We start from the raw sequence: 12,981 nt of genomic DNA, 5'->3' as shown, positions 1-12,981 counted from the left end.
GCACAAATGCTTCCCCTCCCAAATAGCACCAGGAAATCTGCTATATATTTTCTGGTTCTGCTTCTGTGCCTTCAATTTTATGTCCCATAAAAATTCCATCCAATATTTCCCCCTCTCCCATTTAATTCAGATTTACTGTTTCTGCATTGGTTCTTTTCTTATCCATTTTAAATGGGCAACATAACATGGGTATTTTGATTAGAATGGCACATCGTACAAACGTTGAGCAAAACTGGCATGTGTGACCCATTTTCCAATAAAATAGCCACACAGAAGCTGCTCCGTGACAAAAAGTTTTGCCTGTTTTTCCAGCACGTTTGCTTGGAAGCAATACAGAATATCGCTTTATTGCTCTCAGACTCCAGTGGATGAGAGAGATGGGGAGGACTACATTTAAGCTGGACTTCTCTCCTACGTATTTGGGCGATTATAAGATATGAAAGACCCAACTCCTTCAGACATTAGTACACTTAGATCTGCTGTAAGAACTGCAGTTAGCAGATCTTGTTCCTCATTAATCCTTAATAACTCTTCAGATTCTGTAATCTCATGCTTGTAGCGGTTTCAAAGTACAGGGGAGCGTTTTGTCAGTTTGCATTTCTTAGTGAGGAAAATATTGATCTGATGGGTGGAGATCTTTCCTATTCTAATTAATTTAAGAGGTTTCTGGAAGCTTCTTTGTGTGAAAGAAACAAGCAGAAGGTTCCTGATGTTTGGATTATTCCTTCCGAGAATCCGAGTACAGCTGGCTTAAACTGGTTCTGTTAATTTGTGGGTGAACGTATCAGACAACACAGCAATTCTTCGGACAGCTCTTGTTTATTCAGAGGCCAGAACTGAACTGAAGGGTTCAGCCAGCCTTCTTATATAGAGCTCCACTACAACGCAACAGTAACAACTTTCTGTAACTATCCAATCACTGAATGTCACTTTCAATTCCTTATTTGCATATGTGGACCTGAGTGAAAACTATCTACAATATCCCCCGCTGGCCCAGGGTGAGAACTTCAGAACATAACAGGTTCTCTGTGAAGGTCATGCTGACTATAAAAGTAGGGCCAGAAGGAGCCTGGGCTTCACTTTCTCTTTCTATCTCTATCTCTTTTCCTTCTGGTGTGGTGTTCTGTATATAGTGTTAAGGTTTAGTCTTATTATAAGTATTATTGTAAGTGTTGCAAACAAAATCTGCTCTTTTTCCCTTATGGGGTATCCAAGAGCCCATATAGAGTCCTTAAGCGGGTTCCTTATCGGTAGGAGAAAATAACAGAGGCCAACAAGAGAATATTGAGAAGCAAAGCAGCTAATAAGCTTGATCTTTATTAAAACTGTTGCAACAGGGTCCTCACTCACCACATGTAGGAGGGAGGAGGAGCCCAGAACAACTGCGTACAAGCCCTTATACATGTAGACTCTTTGCAATTGCCACCCTATAAGTTTAAGGCCCCCCTTCATGGATCACTGCCTTGTTGTGGCGAAGGGGCTTGAATAACTCCAAGAAGCAATGAGCTATGCCGTGCAGGGCCACCCAAGATAGACAGATCATAGACGAGAGTTTAGACTGTGATCCACCCAGAGAAGGAACTGGCAAACCACTCCAGTATTTTACCAATAAAACTCCATGGACATAAAAAAAAAAGGAGAAGCTTTGAGAAGAAAGTGAGAGTTTCCAAAGCATGCTCTGGTTCATGGGGTCACGGAGAGTCAAACACTAAGAGGACTAAACAACAAAGCTTAATATATCATACATACATCACAGAAGGGGAGGTCTACAGCAGAAATCCTGTCTGGCAGGAAACCTGTTGATGGGTTTACCTGGAGAGCCTGGCTATTCTTTTGTGATGATAAATACTTAATTCCTAAATCCAGGTCACAGGCTCACCCTAAAGGTAAAGGTAAAGGTACCCCTGCCCGTATGGGCCAGTCTTGCCAGACTCTAGGGTTGTGCGTTCATCTCACTCTATAGGCCGAGAGCCAGCGCTGTCCGCAGACACCTCCGGGTCACGTGGCCAGCGTGACAAGCTGCATCTGGCGAGCCAGTGCAGCACACGGAATGCCATTTACCTTCCCGCTGGTAAGCGGTCCCTATTTATCTACTTGCACCCGGAGGTGCTTTCGAACTGCTAGGTTGGCAGGCGCTGGGACCGAACGACGGGAGCGCACCCCGCCACGGGGATTCGAACCGCCGACCATGTGATCAGCAAGTCCTAGGCGCTGAGGTTTTGCCCACAGCGCCACACGCGTCCCTAGGCTCACCCTATTCATACCCAAATGTGCCCTCAAGGCAGGATTTGTGAGCACAGTGACAATGGAGAGGTTTTCGCATTTCCTTCCTCCTTGCAGAGAAACAATTCAGGTCAATTTTGGAAGAATCAGAACGGTTTCAGGACTATTTTCCTGTACTATTTCAGACACATGGTTTACATACTTATATATGTGTTTGCCTTGTAAATTTAATTTATATCTGTGAGACCTTAAATTCTTGTAACAGTAAGTTTAAGTTAAGTCTGCTGCAACTGGATTTCTTATGGACAGTGCCAATCCTGAATGTATTGGATTTGGGTGAAATACAGTTGAACCTCTGTTTACGTAACCCTCTGCTTACAAAAACTTCGGGATGTGCATGCGGCAAACCCAGAAGTGTTTTACTGGGTTTTGCCACATGCGCAGAAGCGGTCCTCAGGTTGTGGAAACCTCAGGATCCGACCGGAACTCCGGAACAGATCCTGTCCGCAATCAGAGGTACCTCTGCCCTGTACAATTGCCTCTGGTCTATTTTTTGGGGAATCCTGTAATGTGTTTGAGTTTTTACTCTGCTAACTACACATTGGAATCTACTCTGGATCAACATTGAGTAGTATTCAATGACACATTTATCCTTGCTGTGTCTTCAGCACTGTTAAATGGGACGATTCAATAATTAGGTTGATGAACTATGGCTGGAGAAATAGAGATTGTTCAATTTGTGAGCTGTAAAACCAAATGTAGAGAGATGACTCATCTAGGAAGATCTCCTGAAGATCTTTCTAAAGGCGGTTTTAAGGGTTATCATACCTGTGCAGGTGCCCACAGTCATTGGGGTGGTACCTAAACTGTCTCTTTGTTGTTATTGTTTAGTCGTTTAGTCGTATCCGACTCTTCGTGACCCCCTGGACCAGAGCACGCCAGGCACTCCTGTCTTCCACTGCCTCCTGCAGTTTGGTCAGACTCATGTTTGTAGCTTCGAGAACACTGTCCAACCATCTCGTCCTCTGCCGTCCCCTTCTCCTTGTGCCCTCCACTTTTCCAGAGAGTCTTCTCTTCTCATGAGGTGGCCAAAGTATTGGAGCCTCAGCTTCAGGATCTGTCCTTCCAGTGAGCACTCAGGGCTGATTTCCTTCAGAATGGAGAGGTTTGATCTTCTTTCAGTCCATGGGACTCTCCTACCATTCTCCATTTGGATGATTACTGGACCAAGTTCAGGGGCAGACTCGGGTAATCTTTGGTAACATGGCGCCCTGAGTGAGCCCAAAATTTGGCGCCCCAAAATATATATTCTCAATGATGGATCTTCTCAATTTTGCACTCAGTGCCCTGTGCAGGGAAATAACTCACAGTGCCCTAAATACAATGCTGTTACAATTAGTAACTAATGCCCTGGACATATCCAGAACACTGCTGTACCTGACAGTGTTTGGGTGGAAATAGTTGTTTTTTTAAAAAGTCTGGGAAAATCTGGACATACGGCAGCCCGGAAAAGACCCTGATGTTGGGAAAGATGGAGGGCACAAGGAGAAGGGGACGACAGAGGACGAGATGGTGGGACAGTGTTCTCGAAGCTACCAGCATGAGTTTGACGAAACTGCGGGAGGCAGCGGAAGACAGGGGTGCCTGGCGTGCTCTGGTCCAGGGGGTCACGAAGAGTCGGACATGACTAAACAACAGCAACAATGTCAGCAGTGCCATTTTTGCTGATTTAGCTCAAAAATGGCAAATTGTTTTCGCAATTTTGCAAAAAAATAAAAAGCTCAGCAACTTTTCTCTCTGGATTTTAACAGTTTGGGATCTTAAGAGTTTGGGATCTACCTTAACAGCTTGGGATCAGTTTACTTGAGGGATCGCCTTACCAGTGCCACACAACACCCTCTCCACATCTGGAAGAAAGCGAGCTTTTCATTAGGCAGCATCTACACTCTGGAACCCCCTGCCTATTGAGCTCAGGCAGATGCCTTCACTGTACTGTGGTACCTCGGGTTAAGTAATTAATTCGTTCTGGAGGTCCGTCCTTAACCTGAAACTGTTCTTAACCTGAAGCACCACTTTAGCTAATGGGGCCTCCTGCTGCTGTTGCGCTGTCGGAACGCGATTTCTGTTCTCATCCTGAAGCAAAGTTCTTAACCTGAAGCACTATTTCTGGGTTAGCAGAGTCTGTAACCTGAAGCGTATGTACCAGTAACCTGAGGTACCACTGTACAATTTTTGGTGACTCCTAACAGCACAAACTGTCGACCAGCAGAGGGCAGCTGTGTCATACACAGATCAGCTCAGGTTCCAAATCAATTCCAGGCAGCATCAAGGCTATGTAACCCCATCGCCACTTGAGATGCTTGTTTCCCCTGCTGTGCTTCAAGTTGCATATTTACGGTGCTGCTGCTTGCACAAGAGATGGGATGGGCAAGGATATTTCACCCAACCAGTGTTACCTGTTTGGTTTACCCACCCCATGAAACCCACCCTTCCCAAACCAATTCAATGAAGCTGTAATCTGTGTATGCAAAACAGATGAAATGTGCACACCTCAAGCCCTTAAAATAGCCATGATTTGGGGCAGATCCACACCATATGTTTAAAGCACATTGCTTAATACACACCCCACCCGTATCCTGGCTGCTGTAATTTCTTATAGGTGCTGGGAATTGTAGTTCTGTGAGGGGGGGAATCACAGTTCCCAGGATTCTTTGGGGGGAGTCATGTGATTTGAATGCATGGTGCGGATCTGCCTAACGTTTTCAAAGAGGGCCAGTGAAGGGCCGTGGGGGCTGGCCAGAGGGCTGGCCAAAGTTGTTGAGCTTGTTGAGGGTTTTTTAGGATTTTATCCCAGGAAGTAAACTGCCACAGGGTCTGACTGAACTGAGCGGCAGGCCAAATTAGGCCCCCGAAATGGACTTTGGACATGCCTGGCCTAAGCCTTTGAACCAAATCAAGCCATCGAATCTCCTGATCCTGATCCCTTGGCACTGTAGAATATGAAAGGTTGTGGGTTCGAATCCCGTGCTGCGGCGGGTTGAACTAGACGACCTCGTGGTCCCTTCCAACTCTACAATTATATGATGTGATAGGAATTTTATGGTCTTAGATATATGGTAATGTTCATAACCGCACGTACATAGATCAGCACAGGAAGGCCAACCTGGAACCATTTTGATTCCTAAACTGACCAAATGTTTTCTCTGCAAGGTCAAAGTGGGAAACCTCTCCATTGTCTCTTTCCTCACAAATCCTGTCTTAAGGACACATTTAAGATATGAATAGGGTGTGAGCCTGTGACCTGGCCCAGGAACTAAATATTTATCACTACAAAAGACTGGCCAGGCTCCCCAGGCAATCCAATCAAGTAACCTGCCAGACAGGAGATAAACAATGACAGGAGAAAAACAACATTCAAATTTCTGTTTTAAGACCACCTTTTCTGTGATGTAGGTGTGATGTATCTGAGGGGTGGTCTTAGGTTACACCCCTTCTGTGATGTATGTATGTATGTTTCTGGGGGTGGTCTTGATCTACAGGGTGGCATTTTCAAAGTCTTTATAAGGCCTTGCGGCCATTTTTCTGGGTCTCCCTCCTCCTCTCCTGCAGGTGAGGGGAGCACCCTGTTGCAACAGATCAATAAAGATCAAGCTTACGAGCTGCTTTGCTTCTCAATATTCTCTGGTTGGCCTCTGTTATTCTCTCCTACCAATAGGGAACCTATGTAAGGACTCTATATGGGCTCTTGGATACCCCATAAGGGAAAAGGGCAATTTTTGTTTACAACAATACAGTGGTACCTCGCAAGACAAAAAACTCGCAAGACAAAAAACTCACAAGACGAAAGAGTTTTTTGTTTTTTGAGTTGCTTCGCAAGATGAAAACGTCTTGCGCCTTTTTCTTAAAACCGTCAATGCATTTCCTATGGGAAACCGTGCTTCGCAAGACGAAAAATTCACAAGATGAAAAAACTCGCAGAACAAATTAATTTTGTCTTGCGAGGCACCACTGTAATAATCCTAAGACCGAGGCTCACATATTGCATGGGAATGTCTGCATTTTGACAACAACCTTTCTCACTCGCTGCCACCCCCCCTTTCCTTTAATTTTGGGTGCCCTCTTTCCCAGTCCATCTCCCGCTCTCCTTTTCAAGACTTCTGGGAGACAGAGAGGCATTTGTCTGCTTGCTATTGGGGAGGGGGTTTACACACTGTCCAACAAGCTGTGGGGACAATTGCAAAACAGCTTAATCTTTTTACCCCAGATGGGAGCAGATGCTTGTGGTGAGGTTTCCCCTCTCAATGGCTGGCCTTGTTCTCCATTACTCACTCGAGTCGAAACGGTTACAACAGGCAAACCCTGAATGTGCCCATTGATGGGGTTCGTTCCCCCTCTGCCTAATGAGGTGGGGGCAAAGCGCGAAGCTTGTACACCCCGCCGGCGCCGCTCCAGCGTCGGCATTCGGGAGGACTTTCTGAGTGCCACAATGCTGAACAGTTTACATGGCAACCTGTTCTGACTCAAAATGGAGCCACATCTGCACCATGCATTTAAAGAAGCATTAATGTGCCACTTTGACAGCCATGCATTCTCTCAGAGGCTCCTGGGAACTGTAGTTTGTTAAGGGTGCTGAGAGTTGTTAAAAAGCTAAAGGTAAAGGACCCCTGACAGTTAAATCCAGTCGCAGACGACTCTGGGGTTGCGGCGCTTGTTATGTACTGAAATTCTCACCCTGGGCCAGCAGGGGGATACTGTAGATAGTTTTCACTCAGGTCCACATATGCAAATAAGGGATTGAAAGTGATGTTCAGTGATTGGATAGTTACAGAAAATGGTTACTGTTGCATTCCAGTGGAGCTCTGTATAAGCAGGCTGGCTAAGCCCTTCAGTTCAGTTCTGTTCTGGCCTGTGAATAAACAAGAGCTGTTTGAAAAATCGCTGTGTCGTCTGATATGTTCACCCACAACTTAACAGCGCTCATCTCGCTTTAAAGGCTGAGGGAGCTGGCGTTTGTCTGCAGACAGTTTTCTGGGTCATGTGACCAGCATGACTAAGCTGCTTCAGGCACAATGGAACACCCAAACCAGAGCAGCACACGGAAACGCTGTTTACCTTCCCGCCGCAGCGGTACCTATTTATTTGTACTGGTGTGCTTTCAAACTGCTAGGTTGGCAGGAGCTGGGACAGAGCAACGGCAGCTCACCCCGTCACGGGGATTAGAACCACCAACCTTTCTGATCAGCAAACCCAAGAGGCTCAGTGGTTTAGACCACAGCACCACCTGTGTCGCGAGAGTTGTTAGGAGACTCGTATTCCCCTCACAGAGCTCAGAGTGGTTTAACAATCAACCCCTCTTCACAGGGAACTCTGGTAGCTCTGTCGGGGAATAGCAATAGGGGATCTCCTAGAAACTCTGAGCCGGGAGTTCGAAATTCGCCAGGCACTAGGCGCATTTTGCACCCGGCTATCAGCCACTTGCGACCAGGGAAAGATGCCCGGGTGCCAGGATGGTGCCTGACGTCTCCACCATCTGGAGGTGCATGCTTGGGGATTCTTGGATCTTGACTGTTTTCAGCAACACATCCTGTAGAATTCTGTCTGCACAATCAGAACGAATTTCAGGAACCAAAAAGTCATATTGAAAAATACAACTTTTGAATTGCCTGGCCCCAAAATGGCAACTAGGCATTCCGTTTTGGCGACTGCAACCCTGATTTAAGGAGCCATTTGGCACCTAGTTAAACCACAGAGCCTAGGACTTGCCGATCAGAAGGTCAGCGGTTCGAATCCCCCGCGAAGGGTGAGCTCCCGTTGCTCGGTCCCTGCTCCTGCCAACCTAGCAGTTCGAAAGCACGTCAAAGTGCAAGTAGATAAATAGGTACCACTCTGGCGGGAAGGTAAACGGGGTTTCCATGCACTGCTCTGGTTCCCCAGAAGCGGCTTAGTCATGCTGGCCACATGACCCAGAAGCTGTATGCCGGCTCCCTCGGCCAATAAAGCGAGATGAGCACCGCAACCCCAGAGTCGGCCACAACTGGACCTAATGGTCAGGGGTCCCTTTACCTTTAACACTGCTCTCAGCACCCTTAAAAACTACACTTCCCATGTTTCTCTGGGGAAAATCATGACTATTTAAAGCGGTATCCTAGTGCTTTAAATGTATTTGGCTCTAAAAGGTTTTGACCAGGCCCAAGCAGAGAAATTTCTGCTGTCTCGAGCAAAGGACATGATCCAGAACGCCTTCATTCCAGGTACAGAAGATGACCTGACTGGGTTGGCAGCTGAGTCTTACTTCAGTATCTCCACATCTGGCCGGCAAGCACATCTGGAGGTCATTGCATTGAAAGTACCTGGGCAGTACACCCACTCCTTACAGCGTCTTAGCTGGAACCCAGGAAAGGAAGGTTGCATCTCCCGCAAAGATAAACTTTGCTGTGTTTCCTGAGAAAATAAGCATTGCTTAGTTTCTTCTAGGAAGGAAAGGAGATGTACTGATCCCATGCAACATCTGCGTAACAGCTGCAAAAAATTATTGCAGCTACTAATTCTTTTAACTGGAGATGTCAGGCATTGAACTGGGCACCAAAATCTACAGCACCATTTGAGTTTTGACCCCCTCCTTCCCTGTATCTCCCCCAACTCACTCCTTGGAAACAAAATATACTTCCAAATTTATCCTTTTTTTTTTTACAGGAATGTTTTATTCATAAGCAAAATATATCACAGAGCATTCTCTCAATCTCTCTCTTTCGCTCTCTCTTTTACTAAAACAGACTTTGCCCTGAGAAGAAATGTGCTTGTAGAAAAGACAGGGCGTGGGGAAAAATAACATTTCATATATAGCATTTTCTTTTTTTAAAAAAATTATATACATTAATATATATATATATATATATAAACATTTCATTAATAAGAATCTCTAGGGCAGGGGGAATAGCTGACTGTTCGGCATACACTTCAGTGCAGGAGGTGGGGAGTGAGAGAAGCCTTTGATCTGAACATAAGTCACACTTGGTGGCCAAGAAAAATTGGGGGGGTCAAGGGAACCAAAACCCTACAGAGCCGTTTGCAGAAAAGCCTCCCCCCCGCAGAAAGCCCAGCCTTTTCTGTCCCAATCCAAAGAGGAGACAGACGGCTATCAATGTGTTTCAGCAAGCAGAACGGAAAACATGGTTTCACCACGCCTGAAAAGTGCCACCGAATTGAGTCAGAAGATGATGAGCGGTTTCTTCAAAAAGAGGAGAAATGTGGCTGTGTGTCCCCCAGATGGAAAGGAAGGGGACCGCGTTAGAACAGGAGTCTGCCATGCAGCTTTAAAAGAGCCGGAGACAGGAGAGGGCAAAGCTCCAACATTTGTCCTATGAAAATAGGGACGTCCTAAGGAAAAGCGAGATGAGCACTGCAACCCCAGAGTCAGTCATGACTGGACCTAATGGTCAGGGGTCCCTTTACCTTTACTTTAAGGAAAAGCAGGACATTCCGGGATCAGATCAGAAACCGGGACGGCTTCTGTACATCTGGGACGTCCCTGGAAAACAGGGACATTTGGAGGGTCTGAGAGGAGTGTGGAACCCTTCCTCTGCCACTTGCTTCTCCCTACCCCACCCCAAACCTCCCCCCTGGATCGATGGCCAGAAGTGAAATCAGCCGCCCTGGACAACATGGCTGGGTGAGGGGGTCCATCTCAAGGGCAGTGGCAGGAGAAAGGCTCAGCTCCCCTCTCCCACCCGCTTTACACTGACGTAACCCCAGGGACAGCCAAAATGGCGGCCTCCAGAACTTGCTGGACTCCAGCTCCCATCAGCCGCAGTCTACATGGCCAGTGGTGAGGGGTGATGGGAGTTGCAGTCCACAACATCTGGAGGGCTGTTCATGCCCTAAGCTAGCCCCCTTCATGGAAGGCTAGTGTAAGATACAGGCCCCACCGCTATGAGGCCTGCGGACAAGATGGCGCCATTCCAGTGTAAGACTCCACTTCCGGGTTAGTCCTCCTTATGCCTTGAGGCTACAGATAGAGGCAGGGATTAAGAGCTGCTGCTTGCAAGCTTATTCAGTTTAGTATAGGCTTGGTAGCTTCAAAAAAAGAGAAAAAGAAATCCAACGTAAGAACAGAAGAATAAAAAACTGCTCCCCCAAGGAGATGCTTTTGTGATAACACAAGCCTACCAAGCCAGTGCATTTCACACAAAATTGCACCTAAATCCTGGCGAGAATATTGTTAAGTGTGAATACATGGTGAACATGCGAACTAGGGCAGCTTCACTGTTTGGCGTCTGCATGTTTTGATTTGCTCCAAGCACGAAGGGGCTTGTGGGGTAAACTGGCCTTTCTGCAAAGCGCTGCTGCTCTTGCAAACTGCAGGGAACGACGCATGGACTGTGCAGAACAAAATCAGTAACGAAATGTGCATTTATTGTGCAAATAAAATAAAAATCACTGTGCGGAAAGGCCTTAAGTTTAAGGCTGGAGCCAGACAACAGGTTTCAAGAGAGCTGAAAGTGGTTCAAAGGATAGTTCTTTCTTGGCACCGGTTCTTCTGACCGAACAGGTACGGCAGGTTTTGAAACACAAAAGCCTGCAAAACCTGTTTAAGCAAAAGTGCAAGTTGGATGAGCGTGTATAGCATGAACATTTGTCTTTTTCTTTTTGTCACCCATCTTCAGCTCTCAGGAAAAGCTGGGAAAAGTGACCGTGAACATGCAATAAGAAATTGCCAAAACATGCATTCAGTTTACCACCTCCCTAGTCTGGCTTTCATTGCTGGGAGGTAGCCAGAAAAAAATGAACCATTATGGTGTGATTACTGTTGTGAGCAGTTCCCCCCCTTCCATGTTAGATAGAGAAAGCTACCATTATGTCCAAAACAGAATTTGTGAATTCCCTCTAAATTGCATGTGACCGGTGGGAGCTTCAGAGACTGTGTTCCCAGATGAAAATATCATTAATCAAGGCACTCTGCAGCTGGCAGGTCTGATTTATGGAGTGTCGTTGAACTGATGGAGAGCTCAGACTTGTCCTCTGAAATATGGAGTTGTCTTCTCCTTCAGTGGAGCTGTGATGTTTTTGCGGGAAAGCGATTACTGGCAATTGTGGGCATGTGCACTGGCGCAAAGAGAGGGTTTGTCACTAGCAAAAAGGAGCATACGAGTAGCTACCGTATTTTTCGCTCTATAAGACTCACCAGACCACAAGACGCACCTAGTTTTTGGAGGAGGAAAACAAGAAAAAAAATATTCTGAATCTCAGAAGCCAGAACAGCAAAAGGGATCGCTGCGCAGTGAAAGCAGGAATCCCTCTTGCTGTTCTGGCTTCTGGGATAGCTGCGCAGCCTGCATTCGCTCCATAAGATGCACACACATTTCCCCTTACTTTTTAGGAGGGAAAAAGTGAGTCTTATAGAGCAAAAAATACGGTAATTCTGTTTGGACAACCTCCACTTATTTCCCTAGGTTTTCCCCCCACAGGATTCTCATACAAGCCCCAGTGAAATGAAAGAAGGTTGGAGACAAGGAATCCTACTCTGATCGCACCCACTAATATTGTCTATTTCACATCCAGAGGCCATTGGTGATCATAGCCTGCTGCTGCTTTAGACGTCTGAATAACTCGGGAAATTCTTCACCAAATATTTGCTCCAAGTGGCTGATTGGGTTGGTTGTGATCAGACAGGGTTTGTAACATCTGCACGACGGGCAGGCATCCAGCAGGTAGGGCTTTCCCCAGCAGAGAGATGGGGGAAAGGTATACCTGTTGAGATTCTGCCTGCATCAGTGAAAGGCAAAGAGTCTTTGATGGGGTGGGGAGAAGATGGCGACCTTCATATTTCTAGCAAAGTTAGCTAAACTCACTGCTAACAGGGAAGCTCTGGCCTAGTTGGGTGTGGAGACTTGAAGGCCAACTTGTTCCCTTCGCCCATGAAGAAGAAGAAGAAGAGTTTGGATTTGATATCCCGCCTTTCATTCCCTTTAAGGAGTCTCAAAGCGGCTAACATTCTCCTTTCCCTTCCTCCCCCACAACAAACACTGTGAGGTGAGTGAGGCTGAGAGACTTCAAAGAAGTGTGACTGGCCCAAGGTCACCCAGCAGCTGCAGGTGGAGGAGCGGAGACGCGAACCCGGTTCCCCAGATTATGAGACTACCGCTCTTAACCACTACACCACACTGGCTCTCATCTCAAATGTGCTATAAAAATATACCTTCGGACCCCCGCTCTGAGACGCCCACCTGGGTATGGCTTCAGTGCCCTGTGGGATCTTTGCCCCCAGGGCAAACAGGTTCCCAGAGGATTGGGCTGCGCAACTCAGCTATGGCTGATCAGACGTCCCCTGATAACCCGTTGAGGAGAATTTGGTGCTGTGTGGACAAGGGTGGGTTGGTCTGTCAGCCTGAAACCTGCACCAAAATTAACCTCCGGGGTCAGATTTAAAAACTAGGGCTGGCTCCCGAGAAGCAATAGCGACTTTTTTTTTTTAAAAAAGTGTGCATCTGTGCACAAACTGAGTACATTTCCCTTGTTGTGGCGCCTTCAGACAGGAGCCCTCCAGAACCTCTGTTTAATTCATCTCCACCGGCCTAAATGCAACCTGGGAGACATGGCAGTGAAACAGCTGGTAGTAAAATAAGGAGGGGGGAAGGATGTCACATAGAGGAGAGAGAAGGGTTGTTTTCTGCTGCTCCAGAGAAGCGGACACAGAGCAATGGATCCAAACTACAAGAAAGAAGATTCCACCTAAACATTAGGAAGAACTTCCTGACAGTA

At 46.7% G+C, this 12,981-nt stretch overlaps 1 long non-coding RNA gene across 1 annotated transcript; it reads right to left on the bottom strand.

Moving 5' to 3' along the window:
- Nucleotides 1-11,680: 11,680 nt before the first annotated feature.
- LOC310684831 lies at nucleotides 11,681-12,852 on the bottom strand. Its single transcript, XR_014514845.1, has 2 exons — nucleotides 12,385-12,852; nucleotides 11,681-12,129 (listed from the first exon to the last, which is right to left on the bottom strand). It is a non-coding gene; the product is annotated as an uncharacterized lncRNA (long non-coding RNA).
- Between the last annotated feature and the right edge of the window lie 129 nt (nucleotides 12,853-12,981).

Source organism: Podarcis tiliguerta, assembly GCF_965153285.1.
Source record: "Podarcis tiliguerta genome assembly, chromosome: 8".
Taxonomy (NCBI): domain Eukaryota; kingdom Metazoa; phylum Chordata; class Lepidosauria; order Squamata; family Lacertidae; genus Podarcis; species Podarcis tiliguerta.
The sequence above is the reverse complement of the archived record's forward strand: the minus strand, read 5'-3'. Positions and strand labels throughout refer to the sequence as shown.